The sequence below is a fragment of the Rhinolophus sinicus genome, linkage group LG12 (genome assembly GCF_036562045.2).
Source record: "Rhinolophus sinicus isolate RSC01 linkage group LG12, ASM3656204v1, whole genome shotgun sequence".
NCBI lineage: Eukaryota > Metazoa > Chordata > Mammalia > Chiroptera > Rhinolophidae > Rhinolophus > Rhinolophus sinicus.
In genome coordinates, this window is record NC_133761.1 from 1,262,390 (window position 1) to 1,278,061 (window position 15,672).

The 15,672-nt window shown below is 55.3% G+C and overlaps 1 long non-coding RNA gene across 1 annotated transcript; it reads left to right on the forward strand.

Annotated features, from left to right (window-relative positions):
- Positions 1–4,870: 4,870 nt before the first annotated feature.
- Positions 4,871–7,826, forward strand: LOC141567800 (uncharacterized). The gene is made up of 3 exons (XR_012490642.1): positions 4,871–4,993; positions 6,979–7,193; positions 7,563–7,826. It is a non-coding gene; the product is annotated as an uncharacterized LOC141567800 (long non-coding RNA).
- Positions 7,827–15,672: the final 7,846 nt, after the last annotated feature.

The following is a 15,672-nucleotide window of genomic DNA, read 5'->3' on the forward strand; positions in this document are numbered from 1 at the left end:
GGTCCCCTGCTAGGCCAACCGTAGCCAGCTAGACATCAGGTCCTAGAACCTCCTCATTCAGCCCCAGAAGGAATTTGACCCTTGTCACCTTAAAAGCCCTATTCATGGCCATAAATGAATCCCTGACCACAGCCATCTACTCAGCCGTGACCCCTTAAGTGACTCTAAACTCACTGATCACTGACCCCAGGCACGCGCCCCGGCACCATGGCAGTTTTACACACCCAGGTCTTAATCCCCAGGCTGTGTAGACTCGAACGCATCCCAAAGGGACGGGAAGCAGAGGAATACTGAGGTCTAGGAGGAGCCCAGGCTGGAGCGCAGGAAGGATGCCTCAGAGTTCTGCCTGTTTCCCACCATTTTCACGTAGGCCCATGTGCTCCTTGCGGGGAGAAGTGAGGACTTGGGAGGGGGTTATTTGAGACCGTGTGGGGAGCTGGCTGGTCTAGGACCAAGCTTCCTGACCCCAGGTCCGTGGGACAGAGGTGACATGAGGATCTTTATCATCCTCAACCCTTCCCAGCAGACATCGTGGTCCTCTCCAACCGGTCAGTGAACTTTGCAAACCAGGCAGGAGGATGAGGGGTGGGGCTGTTAGTTGAGTCATATGCACGACAATTAACTGTGGACACAACATGACACAATTCGCCTGCCAGTCAGGACACAGAAGCCAGGCCCTCCCGTGGAGGCTCTGTCCTCAGACCCCGCCCCCACCTCCCAGTCCTCAGTCCTCAGGGCTGTGAAAATGGACCAAAGGGAAAAGAGGAGGGAGGATTGGGGAGAAAGGAGCCCCTCCCAGCCCCTCTGGTTAACCACAGAGTTCTAAAGGAGGGGCTCAGAAGGGCCCCTCTTGTGTAGCCTCAGCCCCGGGCCTCCTTCTAATCCAGTGTCACCCGCTCTTTGTAAGACCCTGGAGAACGACGGGCCTGCTGCCAGACCTGGGGCTATGCCTCACCGCACAGAAGAAGGGGTCACTCGGGGAAGGCCAGGTCCCCATCAGGTGGAACCCCAGGCAGGCTATGGGAGCAAAAGGGGGTCTTAGGACCCGGTGCCTTGAAGAATTTCTCCCACCCTGTCCTCAGGCCCCCTGGAAAGAGCACCTTTCACGGGCCCCACCCAGACCTCACAGACCAGACCAAATTGGTCTGCCAAACAGACCAATGCCCAGGCTTTCTTCTGGCCGTGGTGCTGATTGAGTCCTCAGCCCTTTCCCGAGGAGCAAGGAGCAGGATGAGATTATGTAACCCAAGCGGCCCTGCCCTCCCAGGGGAGCGGGAGGTTGGGGTAGTTTCTTTCAACCACGCCTCCTCACAACTCTCCAGGTGAGAACCAGGCGTCATTGGCGGGTTCTCCTGACACCCCCTCCGGCAGAGGAAATGCAGGTCAGGGAGAAGGAGGTGGCAGCAGCCAGTGCTGCTCTGGGGCTCCGGGGCTGGGGGCCGGCTGGGGAACCCCTGGGGCCTTCAGGGCCCCTGAAGATAGTGAAGCCTGGTTGTGCAGGCTCCTGATACTTCCATAGCAGCTGTGCTGGCCAAACCGACTTCATTCCCTGTGTCCATCTGCCCTCATGGCAACTGCCACAGGCCATAAGGCATGGTGCTGTTCCAAAGTGGGGCAAACAGGCTCAGAGAGTGATGTGATCTGCCCAAGGTCACACAGCCAGGGATTAGAATGGACACCAAAGCCTTTGCTCTGATTAGGGTGGGATCCAGAGTCACAGATGTTCTTCAAAGGGTCTTCAAGATCCACAGGGCAAAAAGGAAAGGGGGGGGGCGCTGTAGAGTCCCTGCCTTGGGCCAGGAATTGCACTAAACATTTCCGAAGTACTACTTCCAGGCCTCACGACATCCTGACTGAGCCCTGGTCCTGGTCACATGCTGAGCCCTGATCCATAATCACAGGCTGAGTCCTGACCCTGGTCACACCCTGGTCACGCCCGAGGATGGGCAGCATCTGTAACCACCTGACCAGTTTCCAGCAAGCCCCTTATGGGCTGGCACCCTGCCCACACCCCACTGCCCCGGTTTCTAAAGCAGAGGCTGCGTGGACTTCAGGGCCTGTGCAAACAGCTACCCCAGCATCCCCCCAGGCTCTCCCTCTGGGCTTAGCAGGATGCCAGGCAAGCTCTGGGAGCTTTCAGTGCAGGGAGATTAAGCATTTAATAAACAGCGCAGTGGAAATCAATGCAGACAATCAGAGAGATCAGGGAGCCACAGGGAGAAGAGGCTTGCCGGCCCTGCCCCCCCGCCACACTCCACACACTGGCTCCAAGTGGCGTTCTCAGCTGCAGGCTGGGCTTTCCCTGCCCACCTGGTGCCCTGCCCGGGCTTCCCACTAAGGCAGGTGTGCTCCCACATAGTCACCGCCTGTGCGTGCTGGGCACAGCCGGCCCCAAATAGGCCATGGGCGTCCACAGGGACCCTGGATGCTGCCCAGGCCTCCTCACACCCCAGGCCATGACGTCCCATCTCTACAGCCCCTCCTGGAGGCCTTACTGCCTCTAACTATCACTGGGTGAGGGGCCTAGTCTGGGCACCCCAGGACACAGCCCAGCCTGTGTAGCGGGTGGCCAGACAGACATTCAGAGGGCAGGGGATACACTTCCTCCATCCCAGGTTTCTCTAAGAGAGGGCCCACAGGGGTGACATTTTGGGGGTGGGTCCCAGGGGACCTCACAGCCCTGAGGTCTGAGATCTACCTGGGGAGAGTAGACTGGGCCTGGGTCAGCAGACTGACACCACTCCGTGCCCGGAGCCATCCCTGCTGTCCTGGCGGTCCTCGTCCCCTCAGCCCGCCCCAGCAGGGCCTCCACCCAGCAGGTCCCGTGCGCTCTAGGGGGCCTCAGTATACGAATGCTGCTGACACAGACATGCCCTTGTGTGGAGGCAACACCCCCACAGGGCACCCTCATTTCCACATGCCCCCCAGATGAGCTGTGGCACATACACGACTGGCTCCAGCCAATGGAGTTCGGGCCCTCTGAAGCCCCCAAACCTGCTCTGTGCTCCCCCTCCTTGATGAAGCTGATGACAGGCGAGGCCTTGGGGTTTGCGGGACCACAGACAGGGGCGAGGGTCCCAGGTCACACTGTGACGGGGATCCTCCTGCCACCCTGGGTCTCAGACCCTGATCTGTGGTGTCACTAGTTACGGAGGCCTAGGCCTGCCCCAGATGACACAGAGGCCCAGAGGAGGGGGAAAGAGGCTGGGACACGCTCACATTTAGGGAGCAGGAAGAGATGCGTGCACATGTGAGCGTGTGGGCATGTGAGTATGAACACCCCCGTGTGCATGCATGTACACATGTGCAGGCGTCTCGCACATGTGCATGTATGTATGCATGTGCGGGTGTCCCACATGTGTGCATGTATGTACGTATGTGCAGACGTCTTACACGTGTGCATGTGCACACAGCCCACAGGACGTGTAGCAGCCTGAGGGAAAGGGACCCACCCTCTCCCCTCCTCCCAGCCTCTCCCCACGCCCCTTGGGGCCCTCACAGGGCAGACTTGGCCCTAAAGTCAGGGCAGGACCAGGCCCTGCAGGCTGCCTGGCACAGCCAGCTCCTCCTCACGCACACCAAAACTTTACAGAAAGAGAATGAGGTGGGATTTGATGCAGATGCTACCACAGCTGACTGTGGGTTGGGCCCCTCCCCACCTAGACTGGGGACTGGGCTTTCCAAGGCATTGGGGTCTTTCTTGGCAGTCTACTAGGTGGACAGCTCTGACCCGGGGCTGGTGAGAGGCGTCTCCATTGGGCTCCCTTGCCCACGGGCAGGTGCTGGGCTCCTCCAGCTGGCTAGGGCCATCTCCATGACAACCAGGGGAGCCTGGCTTGGAGCCTAGGTGATGGAGGGTCAGCACTGGCCTCTGCTCATGTATCAGCCACCAGAGTGAGGCATGGGACCGGGGCCAGGTCCTGGGGTGTAGACAGCAAAGCCTGCCCCAGCCAGGGGCAGAGTGGGGGGCCCACCCACAGACAGCACGGGAGGATTTGCGTCTATCTGTGTGGGATGAGTTCTGACGGTGCAGCCCATTTGTCCCCCAGGGGGCACCCTCTGCTTTGGGACCTGGGAGCCCTGAAACCTGGTGGTGGGTCAGTCCCTTCCCTGCCTGGGCCTCAGTTTCGCTACATGTTCAGTGAAAGTTGGGTCCAATTCTCTGGGCTGTTAAGTGAACTCTGGCCCTCCTCCCAGGCCTGAGAGCCTTCTGAAGGGCAGGTGTGACAGGGAGGGCTGTCCCGGTCCGCCCGGCGACACCTGCCTCATCCCGAGCACAGCCCTGTCCATGCCTCCCTGCTGACCTCCTCCTGCCTGAGCCAGGTTCTTCCTCATCCTGGGAAGCCCGTCGGCTGTGTCCTCTGAGGCACTCTTTGCCGTTGGACTGCTGGCCCATGTCACCCTCAGGGAAGACCCCTGTCTATCCCCAATGTGAAGGTGACTCCCTGCCTCAGTGTCTCCACAAGGCTCTGCATGTTGAATCACTGTCCTGGGCTGGGACAGGGTAGACCTGTGAGGGGACATCACCTCTCATTTGTCTTTCTCCCCAAAACCCAGTGCCGTTAGTGAACACTGAACCCAGGGCCTACAAGCACACCAGGGAGAGTCGGAGGAAGGGAGGAAGGGGAGGAGAAGGAAGAGTGATGGCACATTCGGGGGACAGTGAGACAATGAAGGGAAGCTTGCACCTCTGTACAGACATGCTGATATTTTGTGAAACAGAGACCTGACAAGAACGTTAACACATTGAGTTCTCAGTCAAGGGCTAATGTTTACACGCTTTTCCTTCCTCCTCTGACCCCAGAGCCCCGTTCCTCCATGGCCTGTTCTGAACCAGAGGCAAGGCAGCCCACCCCAGCACCAGGCGGGGGTCTCTCAATGGAGCAGAGGAAATTTGCATGTCATTTACATATTGTTTGTATTCCAGTCAAAGGTGGAATCAATCTTCCAGCTCCTGAGGTTGCTTCCTGGAACTGTAGCCTCCCAAGACCTGGTAAATATGTGGTTGCTGGGATGGGGGCTGAAAGAGGGGTATGACTAGGAATGGACTTTTACATGGTAATATTAATGCATAACATTTGCTCAGCACTTTGAAATTTATTTTTAAATCATCAAACATTTCAAATTATTTCATTAAAACAACATTGAAAAGTAGAGAGTTCAGGGAGCATAATTTCCTTCTTAAAGTGGGGAAACTGAGGCTCAGAGTTATCAAGTCAATTTGCAAGGTGACATGACAAGAAAGTAATCCAGCAAGGATCTGGGTCTTGCAAATCCTCTCCTGCTCCTCCTAGTAGGGTTGTTTCTTCAGCTGTCTGCCTCAACTTGACATAGACAGTCTTCTGCCCAGAACCTAACGGAGGAAGATGGTGGTAGTGATGGTAGTGGTGATCGTAGTGATGGTGATGGTATTAATGATGGTGGTGGTGACGGTGGTGATGATGGTGATGATGATGATGGTGTTGGTGGCAATGGTGATTGTAGTGGTCATGATGGTGATATTGGTGGTAATGATGGTATTGGTGGTACTGTTGGTGACGGTAATGACAGTAGTGATTTTGATGATATTGAAGAGAATTGGTCTACCTGGTTTGGATGACTCAGGGAGCCAAGAACAAAATTTGTGTGGCTTTTTCCTCGATGTTTCCAGAGCCAGTGGCTGGCTGATTTAATGCTATGTCGTTCCGTAGTGGTTAGTCTGCTACACTTCCTCCAGTTTGGAGCTCTTGGGGGAGGTGGGGCGGCGAGTGATCCCTTGTCAGCGCTCTCCCATATCCTGTACTCCAGGCAACCCCCTTCTGGGTATGCTGTCTGTCTCCCAGTTCTCAGTGGTGTGGCCTGGGGCATTCCTATTTCTGCATCTATTGTATCCCCTAGCTCAGGATTGGGCCCTGGGTCTGCCTTACTCAACACTGTCTAATTAATTTGAAGCCTAAATGATCCAGCTGTGGAGATACAGTAAGACACAGGGAGCAGCTCCTTAGATCCCCAAGAACCCTCCATCACACTGCAGCCTTCTTCCCCACCCTGCCCACCACCCTGTCCTGGTCAGGCAGGCATCCTCTCCTGCCTCCTCTGCCCTCACACTAGAGCTTGGCTCTGTAGGGCCTCGGGCTCCACCTGTCCCAGGTTCCCTGCTGGGCTGTGAAGCCCACAGACAAGCAGACATCAAACCCACTACTCACACACAAGCACACACACTCACATATCACACACCCTGAAACACAGGGCCCAGATCCCACAACCAGACAGAGCGGGGCCAGCCTGGGGGTCTGTTCTCCTGAACCCAGTATCCTGCTCACCCTGCTGTGTCCCATGTGGCCTTGAATGCAGGGACCGCTGGTAAATGTTACCTGGCCCGAGCCTATATACTCCCAGGCAGGGAGCTGTGGGAACACAAGGATCCTTTCTGAGAATCAACGGATGTGAGTCTGCCCTGGGAGATGGCAGAGGGCCAGTGCCACGGGAGCAGAAAGGTGGGCCCAAGCTCCCTGAACAGGTTAGGGGTCAGTTCCTGAACCCTTAAGAGGGGCTTAGATGTAGAGCTGTTCCATCAGGGGCGGGCCACAATCCTTTTCCCATCTTCCGTCCCTGACCCCATTCCCAGAGTTTCCATTTCCCCAGGTGCCACAGACACCAAATGAGTCATCAGACGGACAATGCTTAGAGCAGTGCCTGACTGTGCAGGCCAGGTTGTGTGCTCGCTCTCTCCGTGACAAGCTGCACAGAATGTCCTCCTGGCCCCTCCTCAGGCGCGTGGGATAGAGTTTCTCTAGGGTGTGCATCCAGGAACAGAAGTGCTGGGTCAGCGGGCACGCGCATCCTGAACTGGCCAAGCGCTGCCCACTTGCTGCCCAATGTGGCTGCTCCTTGGGGCACACATGCCCACTGTAACACGTTGCCATAGCCGGTCCTGCTATGAGGGGCCGTTGATGAGCACCTCACTTTGGTTTCCATTTGTCTTTCTCTGTTTCTCAGATATTGCCACTGGCTTTGGAGGCTGAGAGAAAAAGGGGCAGGAGACAAGTACGCTGGGACAGGTCAGCAGAAAGGGCCTAGAGAGGCCCGCAGACCTACTCTCCGGGGCCCCTGGAGTGGCAGGAAGGATGGGCAGTGGAGGCCAGGCTCTCGTCTGCGTGTCACCTGGTTCAGGGCCCTGCTATGAGCACCAGTGGGAGTGGCAGCCACGGCCAGTAAGAGAGTCCCCACTGCCTCCAGCGCTAAACACACGGAGTCTTTCTGACGTCGGAGCCCCGTCTTCTAACGCACCCCATGTCTGAGCCCCTGGGCTGCCCACACACCGTGGAGCTCTTGCCAGTGCCCGGAACGTGGTGGGCGGGGAGAGAGCAGAGCGGCAGGCTCAAGTCCAGTGCAGGTTGGTGGTGCAGGTGGGGGCGTGGTCTCCAGGGAGGTGACAACGGCCTCTGGGAAGTGCAGCGGGATGAGGGTCCACCTTGCTGACCACCCAGCAAAGGGGACGAGGACTGGAAATATGCCCCATGCTAACCAAGAAGGGACAACTGCCTCCCGCTTGGGGCCCACCTCCCCTTACCTGTTGACAGGCTCTCCCTTGCCTGAGCCTGGCGCTGGAGAGAGGAAGGAGGGTGAGACCGAAGATCGAGCTGAGCATTTTGGTCCTCCTGAGGGATTCTATGGCGGTGTCCTGTGGACTCTCGAGGAGAAGACACTGTTGGGGCCAGGGCCCTGCCCACCATCCGGGTCCTGCCCTCAGGGTATATGGCCCCTGAGCCCCTCCCCACAGAGCCCCCTGGCAGGACAGGTGGGAGGCCCGTGTGCCTGCTGGCCTGGAATGTGACTCAGATGGAGATGGGTGCCAGTGAATGGTGGAACGTTGCCTGCCAGATTAAATTAGGTGCCTCAGAATTAAAAATACGTATTTATTTTAACCGGTTGGGGTGTTCGGAGGGAGATGAAAGGGAGGGGAAATGAAATATTACAAATTAGATAATTCAGGCAGCGGAGAGGAAAGCACGCGGAAATGGGAACCAGAAGGATGAATTGTGAATCCAGGCGCCGCACCAATTTAGAGGGAAAAAAAGGAGTTAGATACAAAGCCGGGGAAAAAATAAACAGGCAACAAAAACCCAACCCAGCCAGCCTTGAAGCTTCCGTTCAGGGACTTGTCGGAGGGGACGGCCTGGGGCGGGGGGGCAGCGGAGCTCACTCGGTACCAAGCAGGGGTCTGGTCAGTCTCAGCGTGAGGCCCACCTGGCCTTGGAACAGGTCCCGAGAGTGGGATCATATAACTGAGACCCACTCTGAGAGCCAGCACTGGCGATGGAGGCCCTGGCACAGTCATGCTGCTGGTGGCACCTGGGACGCAGAGCTGGCTGGAGACGTGCCGCTGCCGCATGATGACCTTCTCTGGCGCCATGATGTGTGACATGACAGAAATATAGACACTGGGGGTGGTGGTGGGGCTAGTGGGGACGTGGTGCTGGGTTGGAGGAGGATGACATGGTGGTAAGAAGATGGTGACAGTGGTGCTGATGGCAGAGGTGCTGGCTGTGAGGACGGGGTGGCGTTCGGGGGCTGGGGTGCTGAAGTCAGCCAGGTGATGGGAGTCCCGCCTTCTGCCAGGGAGGGCGGGCTCACACCCCCAGGGCCTGGGGATGGGAGGGAATGTGGCAAGAGGGGCATGAGGCTGGCAGAGTTGATGGACAGAGGGCAACAGAGGTAACCATGTGGAGAGGAACCTGGGCTGGGCTGGCACCACGGGGCCTGGCACACAGGGGCTGGGCTCCTGCCCAACAGGTTCACGGCCCAGAGCCTGGCTTCTTGACTGGGTGTGGGGAGCTAGGGCACCTGGGGCACACCCCCGAGGCTGGCTATAAGGGCAGTGTGCCAGGTCGGGGTGTGTAAGGAGCTGACAGTCTTAACACGCAGCCACACTCATGTACACCCCCAGAATCACAGCCCAGAGCGCACCCCCGCAGTGCCCAGAGTGGAGCGCAGGCGATGTGGGTCACAAACGGGGCCACTGCTGTGGTGCTCGTCCCCCCTGGGCTGACCTCCTTAGTGCCCAGGGCCGCTGGCACCTGCGGCCCCAGATTTAGACGGCGTGAAGAACAGCAGCTCCCCAAACCCTGAGAAGGTGGGGGAGGCTACTTTCCAACAAATCAAAGGAGAAAAAACACAGACCTTCTCCCCTCGTGTCCCCCTTCCTGGTTTGGCATGGGGACACGTAACAGATGAGACCCTTGGAGCCCAGAGCTGATCCTAAGGTGCTGGGACCTTCCCTCCTTCAGCCACATGGGGCCCCTGCAGCTCGTAACCCCACCTCCCAGCGCAGCCAGACCAATCTGGACCCAGCCCTGCCAAGGCAGAATCTGGGGTAGGCTCTGCTCAGTGGGACTCCCCACTGATGCTGCGTCCTGGAAAGGAGCCTCCTGAGCTCTGCCAGAGCCGAGAAAGGGCCAGGGCCCCTTGGGCTTCAGCACCCCCAGGGACGTCTGTGCCCCACCTGCCCCACCTATTGGAAGCCTCATTTCAGACGCGGGTAACAGGCCGCTTCCCAGTGCTGTGAGGTGTGGCAGGTGGGCTCCCATGTGTCCATCTACCCAAGCCCCTCCTGCTCCCTGGGAGCCTGGGGAGGTGGAACGCCCAGTTTTCAGACCAGGAACGTGTGTTATGTGGCCTGGCTGAGGGGCTGGCCTGAGCATTGGCACCACCTGGACACGGGGGCACAGAGCTGGGTCCCTGACCTCTGTCCCCGTCGCAGCTGCATGGAGTCTAGTCAGAGACCACTAGCCCTCTGCCGCAGTGGGGCCCGAGGGGCGGGCAGGGTGCCCCTGTGGTCTGGCTGGGCCCTGGCCCACCCTGTGCCTCCCAAGCTTCAGTCACTGCTATACGGAGAAGGAGAGTAGGTGTATTGACACGTGCCTGAGCATGCAACCCACGTGTGCTGCACACGTGTGCACATGTGTGTGCTGGTGTGTGCATGTGTACACACACATGCTCTCATGCACGCGTATCTCGTGTGCACACACCAAACACAGTCCCTCCTGTGTGCACACACAGATATTTACACATCGATGCACACATACGTGTATGCATGTGCACCCACATGTATGCACACACGGGCATGGACACACGTATACACACAGGGTGCCCACATGCATGTGAATATAAACACACGAGCTGTGTGCAGACCTCACAGGGATAAGAGCATGTGCATGTGTGTCTGTCCCCTGTATATGTGTGTGTCTGTCTTGTGTGGCCGGAGGAGGGAGGAGTGGCCAGTCTCTCTGGTGGTGAGATGAGTAAGCCCCACAGAGCGTAGAAGGTTGTGCTGTGCTTTTCACAGTTCCAGGGAAGGTGTGAGGTGCTACCTGCGAATTTCAAACTGGGCCAAATGGAGGCTGGCAGAGTGTTCTGGGCTGGCACCAGGGGCTGCCAGGTTCTCCATCCCAGGCCTGCTGTGTCCAGGGGACACCAGCCCCTCCTTGTCTGAAAGACTGCCCACATCACACCCAGCCCCCCACACCCTCACCCCCCTGCACCTCCCCTGTGGGTCCCCTTCTCAGGACCCCCCCCCCCACAAGACAGCTGAGCCAAATGCCTCTCTCACAGCACCCGACTCCCCAACAGTAACTTCTGGGAAGCTCTCAGTGGCCTGTAACCGCAAACCCAGCTCAAGCTGGCTTAAACTGTGAAAGGAATGGATTGAGTCCCATTGATGGCAAGCCTGGGCTGTGTGGATTTCAGGCAGAATGCGATCGAGCTCCAGCTCTGCTTCTCTGAGTTCTGCTTGCTTTGCCTCATTCTCGTCTTTGTGTGTTGCCTTTGTCTTCAGGATGGCTCCCTTCACGGGGCAGGGTGATTCAGCATCCTTGGCCCCCACCTGCACCCACATAGTTGGGCCTCATCCTCATGGCCCAAGGTGACTGCTTGAGCTCCAGCTGTCACATCTGCCTTTTGACCAGTAGGAAGGAGAAGAGGAGAGGAAAGGTCAGCCTGCTCTTATGGGCACTTGCCGGCAGTTGCACACATCACTTGCCACGAGTCCCATCAGTCAGAACTTAGACGCAGCTATGAGGCAGCTGGGAAGTAGAGTCTTAATTCTGGCAGCTACTCATCCAGCTAAAGACCCAGGGTCCTAGTCCTGAGGGAGAAGGGACACTGGGTAATGGGGTGTCTACATAGGCCACTTCCTGGGAGTGTTGGTATTACACAGAGGGATTGTAATGGTGGCACTAAATCTTCTATGTTGAGGTTTGAATCTCTGGTATAATTTGACTTAACGAGTATAATTTAGCTTGGGACTTTTTTTTTTTTTTTAATTTTATTAGTTTCAGGTGCACGAGACAAAGCAAAACTTTAGCTTGGGACTTTTTGAAAGCGTGGGGCCTGCCCATCAGGAAGCAGGGCCGTCCTGCTCCAGGAGCCTTGAACTGGGGCTAACTCAGATACTGTCCCACCCTTGGTCACCCGCAAACAGATAGGGAGACAAGCCTGGGACCAAGGGCGGGTGGTGAGGGACAGAGATGGTCAGACAGATGCTGAGGAAGTGACCCCTGTACAAGCTCTGGGCAGAGGAGACGCAGGGCAGGTCCAGTGGGGAAGACCCCTTGGGTGTGGGGCCAATCACTCGATGGCCACACTGAGCTGCAATCCAGAGGGGGACTGTCCAGATGAGGAAATGGGCTGGTGGCTGGGGAGAGAGGAGGAGCTGGGGGGGGAGGGTTAGTGTGCCCTGGTGGCCTGAGCGTCCGCCCACGCCCACAGCTGCTTTCCTCGTCTTGCCCCAGATACTTAGAGCCAGGAGAGGTTGTTCTCACTCACTGGCCATGCAGGGAGCCAGAGTGTCATTTAATCCATTAACAAGTCTTCTCCTGCAGCAGGAGGGAGTTTTAACACAGCCCAGTTTGACTGTTAGAAGGGAGTAGTTTGCAGACAGGTGCAGGAATCAGGGCCCCCACCCCAGGCATCCCCACGCTGGGGGCCTGACTGCTGGGACCCTGGGAAATTCCTGCATGGGTTTCACTCCTGCCCCCGCTCTGTGGATGCCCGTAGACAGTGGACAGAGTTGGTGCAGGCCTGACTGAGGACATGGTGGGAACAGAGGTGGGCAGGGGGAAGGGTGGCTGCTGGCCTCTGGCCATCCTAGGTTCAATGCCGTTGCTGACCCCCGCTGGGGGGGCCTTTGATGCCTCACCTGTAAAGTGCGGCAAACGTCTCCACCTAAGGTTGTGTGTGTGCAGCACCCAGCAGCGGCCAGCGCATAGTAGGCGCCCAATGAACAACAGTGTCCAGCTCTGTTTTCCTTGGACAGGTACCGGTCTAATGGGGGTACTCCTACCCTCAGAGAACCAGACCGGGTTGGGAGCTAGAACATCCAGAGAGAGGAGGTGGAAAGGTGGGAGCCTGGTGGCAACAGATGCAAATGCTGGAGGGGAAGGAGCCATGTGGGGGCCCCGAGAGCGTCACTATCTGTCATAGGAGGGCACTGCTGACCCCACCCCAAACACTTCCATCATGAATGCTCCTGAAGCCCAGCCATTCCAGGCAATTAAAATTAATTCACACGTGGAGGCTATTAGTTTTAACATATGTTTGTAACCACTACCACCCCCACAATCAAGATAGAAACAGTTTCTTTACCTCTACGACTCCCCTGTGCTACCCATCTGTAGTCACACCTTTCCCCACCCCTAACCCTGGCCACCACGTGTGTGTCCTCCGTCACAACAGGTTTGTCTTTTTGAGGCTGTTGTATCAATGGAGTCACACAGCGTGCCGCCTTTGAAATCCACTGCATGGTTGCATGTATCAAGTTGGTTTCTTTTCCTGCTGGGCACTGGTCCGTGGCATGGATGTACCACAGTTAACCATCATCCGTTGAAGGACACTGCATAGTTTCCAATTTGGGGCTCTTACAAAGAAAGATGCTTTGAACGTTGTGTACAGGTTTCTGTGAACAAGATTCTGTTTCACTTGGATGGGTGCCCCCCAGTACGTGTACATCTAACTCGATAAGAAACTGCCAAATAATTTCCCAGCGTGGTTATACCATTTTGCCTTCCCAGCAGCAATAAGTACCTGTTGGCCCATGTTGCCATAGCACTGGGCATGGTCGATAGTTTTTAGTTTAGCCGTCCTGATAGGTGTGAAGCAGAATCTCATTAAGGTTTGAAATTGAACTCTCTAATGACTAATGATGTGGGATATCTCTCCATGTGCTTATTTATAATCTGAATATTCTCTTTGGTGAAGTGTCTGTTCAAGTCTTCTGCTCTTTTTCCCGTAACTTTTGATTTCAAAGCAATGACAGGCTCAGAGGTAGACGCAGAATTTGCACACAGGGAGAGGTCTCCTAGCTTTCCTCTATCTGGGGATGTCTTCATTTCACCTTCATTCCTGAAAGATATTGCCACTGGATAGCCAATTCTGGACTGTCGTTCTTTACTGTCAGCTCTTTGAAAACATTGTTCCACTTCCATCTGGCCTCCATGGTTTGTGAGGAGGCATCTGAAGTCATCTGGATTTTTTCTTTTATAAATAGTTCGTTGTTTTTCTCTGTCTGCTTTCAAGAGTTTGTTCTTTGTCTTTAATTTGTAGCAGTTTGATTCTGGTGTATCTGAGAATAAATTTCTTTGGTTCATTGATCTTGAGTCTGTAGGTTTATGTGTTTTACTAAATTTGGGACATTTTCAGCCATGCTTTCTTCAAATATTTTTCTGTATCACACTCTTTCTCATCTCCTTCTGGGACCCCAAGCTCACAAATATCAGATCTTCTGATATTATCCCACAGGTCCCAGAGACTCTGTTTTAAACTCTCCTCTCTTCCTGTTCATATTGGATACTTTCCATTGATTTGTGTTCATGCTCACTGGTTGTTTCTTCTGTCATTTCCATTCTGCTATTGAACTCAAACCACGGATATTTTAATTTTATTTTTTAAAAAATTTTTTATGGGGAATATCGGGGAACAGTGTGTTTCTCTAGGGCCCGTCAGCTCCAAGTCAAGTTGTTGTCCTTCAATCTAGTTGTGGAGGGCGCAGCTCAGCTCCAAGTCCAGTCGCCATTTTTAATCTTTAGTTGCAGGGGGCACAGCCCACCATCCCATGTGGGAATTGAACCGGCAACCTTGTTGTTGAGAGCTTGCACTCTAACCAACTGAGCCAACCCGCCACCCCCTTGGAAGCTTGTTGTCTTTAATCTAGTTGTGGAGGGTGCAGCTCACTGGCCCATGTGGGAATCGAACCGGCAGCCCTGTTGTTCAGAGCTTGTGCTCTAACCAACTGAGCCATCCGGCCACCCTTATTTTGGTTTTGTATTTTCAGTTCTAATGTTTCCATTTGGTTCTTTTTTATGTCTCTCTCTCTTTTTGCTGAGACTGTCTATATTTCTGTTTACTTCAAGAGTGTTTGCCCTAACTTGTTGGAACATTTTTTATAACAGCTGGTTTTAAGTCTTTGTTTGATAATCGTAACATCTGTGTTATCTCGATTTGGCTTCTGTTTATTGTTTTGTTCCCTGAAAAATGCATGTTGTGATTTTCCTGTTTCTTCGTATGCCAAATCATTTTGGATTGTATCCTGGAAATTTTGAATATTGTTTCCCAAGGCTCTGGATGTGTTCTAAGTCTTACGAAGATGTGGACACCTTAGCAGCAATCAGCCTACTTGGGTCCAGGATACAAGTTCCTGCCAGTCTTCGGGAGCTCTGATTTCTCTGTCAGGTCAGTGTTTAAAGCCTTTCAGTGATATTCAGATTTGTCCTGTGTGAGCGTCCAGAGGCCATTCTGGAATTCGGCAGTGCCTCCCTGTAGCTGGTTTCTCAGTTTTGGTGTGCTGTTTGGGGTCGTGTGTACTCAGCTTAGGTTGAGCCTCCGCAATCATAAACAACTATAGGGGTCACTCTCCTGAGCCCCCTCTCTGTGTCCTCCCAGTACTTTCTGTTCCCTGGGACTCCTCTCTTTCGTCCCTTGGCCCAAACATGGGGCTTTCATCAGGATACTCTGCTATGCGCGTCCGACGACGGTGCCCACATCAGGGTCACGTGGAGCGAATACAGAGTGAAAGAGGAAACATGCGAGTCTACTTCACCTTCTGGAGAGTACAGCTCTTGATAAGGGAGGGCGTTTTCCCTCCTTTTGCTCTTGGAGCGTCCAAGGGCTTGCTGCTGAGACCGCCATCCTGGCCACTGCCAGGGGTTCGCCTGGGAGCTCGGGGCTGAGATGGGGACTTTCTCCCACTCTGTCAGTGTTAGGAGTCCTCTCTTATGTTCTGAGTCAGATGGGAGGGATTTTGGTTGAACTCTTTCTGTAGGCGCCGATGCGTGCCCACTTCCTGGCTTCAGGCTGACTCGAGTCCAAGCTGGAAGACACCCGAGGAAAAAAGGAGATGTTCATCAGTGGTTTGTGGGTGCTTCAAATTCCAGTCTTCTTCCCCCATCACCTGCTAACACTTACTTTTCATGTGGCTGCTGCATGGACTCTGTCTGGGTTTTATAGCCACATCCGGTTGGAGTTGGTGGGGGGTGTGCCTGCTCCATCTTACCTAGAACCAGACCTCAGATACTTTTAACGCAAACCTCCCCTCCCCACGGCTTCAACCACCCAGGCACCCACCTGTCTCCAAACGGGGGTTTCTTCGGGGGAAACACGAGATGGGGTGGGGTCTCTCCCCCTCAAATGTCTCTTTCC